Source organism: Cebus imitator, unplaced genomic scaffold, assembly GCF_001604975.1.
Source record: "Cebus imitator isolate Cc_AM_T3 unplaced genomic scaffold, Cebus_imitator-1.0 Scaffold171, whole genome shotgun sequence".
Lineage (NCBI taxonomy): Eukaryota > Metazoa > Chordata > Mammalia > Primates > Cebidae > Cebus > Cebus imitator.
In genome coordinates this window covers 448074-450414 of record NW_016107486.1, presented here as the reverse complement: position 1 = coordinate 450414, position 2341 = coordinate 448074, and the positions used below count along the sequence as shown (strand labels likewise).

At 38.5% G+C, this 2341-nt stretch overlaps 1 pseudogene across 1 annotated transcript; it reads left to right on the top strand.

The window, feature by feature from the left end:
• Positions 1-364: 364 nt before the first annotated feature.
• Positions 365-1290, top strand: LOC108315426 (annotated as a pseudogene). Its single transcript, XR_001829926.1, has one exon. The product of XR_001829926.1 is annotated as a 60S ribosomal protein L6-like (transcript).
• Positions 1291-2341: the final 1051 nt, after the last annotated feature.

The following is a 2341-nucleotide window of genomic DNA, read 5'->3' as shown; positions in this document are numbered from 1 at the left end:
GGATAAATTTTGAGGACATTATGCTAAGTGAAACAAGCCAATTACAAAAAGACAAACACTGCATGACTTCATTTATATGAGGTACTTAGAGTAATAACATTCATAGAGATGGAAAGTAGAATGGTATTTTCCAGGGCCTTTGGGGGAAGGGGCAATAGAGAGTTATTGTTTAATGGGTGCAGAGCTTCAGTTTTGCAAGATGGAAAGTGTTCTGGAGATTGATGGTGGTGATGATTGTACAACCACATGAATGTACTTAATACCACTGAACTGTACACTTAAAAATGATTAAGAGAATAAATTTTATCTTATATGTATTTTTCCCAAAAAAAGAGAAAATCTTTACAATGAAAAAATATCACAAGTTAAAATTCAATTTGTAGCTTTCCCATCTTGCAAGATGGCGGGTGAAAAAGTTGAGAAGCCGGATACTAAAGAGAAGAAACCTGAAGCCAAGAAGGCTGATGCTGGTAGCAAAGTGAAAAAGGGTAACCCCAAGGCTAAAAAGCCCAAGAAGGGGAAGCCCCATTGCAGCCGCAATCCTGTTCTTGTCAGAGGAATTGGCAGGTATTCCCGATCTGCCATGTATTCCAGAAAGGCCATGTACAAGAGGAAGTACTCAGTGGCTAAATCCAAGGTTGAAAAGAAAAAGAAGGAGAAGGTTCTTGCAACTGTTACAAAACCAGTTGGTGGTGACAAAAACGGCGGTACCCGGGTGGTTAAACTTTGCAAAATGCCTAGGTATTATCCTACTGAAGATGTGCCTGGAAAGCTGTTGAGCCAAGGCAAAAAACCCTTCAGTCAGCACGTGAGAAAACTGCCAGCCAGCATCACCCCCGGGACCATTCTGATCATCCTCACTGGACGCCACAGGGGCAAAAGGGTGGTTTCCCTGAAGCAGCTGGCTAGTGGCTTATTACTTGTGACTGGACCTCTGGTCCTCAATCGAGTTCCTCTGCGAAGAACGCACCAGAAATTTGTCATTGCCACCTCAACCAAAATTGATATCAGCAATGTAAAAATCCCAAAACATCTTACTGATGCTTACTTCAAGAAGAAGCAGCTGCGAAAGCCCAGACACCAGGAAGGTGAGATCTTTGACACAGAAAAAGAGAAATACGAGATTACAGAATAGTGCAAGATTGATCAGAAAGCTGTGGACTCACAAATTTTACCAAAAATCAAAGCTATTCCTCAGCTCCAGGGCTACCTGCGATCTGTGTTTGCCCTGACAAATGGAATTTATCCTCACAAATTGGTATTTTAAATGTCCTGATGATCTAATTAAATGATTACCTTTTAAAAAAAAAAATTCAATTGTAAAATACTATGTATTGAATTATCAGTTATATTTTTAGTATATTTTTAACATATTTTAAAATGTATAACTATAGTATAAACATATGTTTGGATATGGAATGATAAAGAATAAAATAGTATTCATGGTCATATCCAGGTTTTCCTTATAGGTATTTTTATAATGGACAAGAATTTATTTTGTAATAATAAGATCATAAAATATTTTTCAAAAGCACATAAAAAATAATCACCACAAAGTTTCTTCAGGCAAAAAGTTCCTTTAATAATGAAGAAGAAGAAGGTAGAGACAGGATATCTCATCTGAAAAATGAAGTGTATCTGTTAGGAAGAAACAACACAAGTTACCATGGAATAAAAGTGTCTTTAAAATTTTTGTAACAAAAAGGAATCAGCTATTTATCATTGCAAAGTTAATAAATTAGTAAAGAAATTATAGCTATTTCAGGTTTAGTTTTATTAGGCTGAAAGAAATCATTTTTAGTAACACTTTGCAGTTGTAGAACTCTTTTTCTTCAACTCCATGTCTTCCAGAATGTTCCTGACAATAACTGAACTATATTTAACCACACATAACAACCCAGTTTATGCGACTACAGACGAACAAACTAAGCCACTGCTATGGCTTGAATGTTTGTCAAACTCATGTTGAAACTTAAATGTCATTCTAACAGTATTAGGAGGTGAACCTTTGAAGAAGTGACAAGGCTGAGGCTGGGCACAGTGGCTCACACCTGTAATCCCAGCACTTTGGGAGGCCAAGGCTTGCGGATCATGAGGTCAGGAGATTGAGATCATCCTGGCCAACATGGTGAAACCCCATCTCTACTAAAATACAAAAAATTAGCCAGGCGTGGTGGCTTGCGCCTGTAGTCCCAGCTACTCAGGAGGCTGATACAGAAGAATCCCTTGAACCCAGGTGGTGGAGGTCACAGTGAGCCAAGATCACGCCACTGTACTCTAGCTTGGCGAAAGAGCAAGACTTCATCTCAAAAAAAAAGTGACAAAGCTGTGGGGGCTCTGC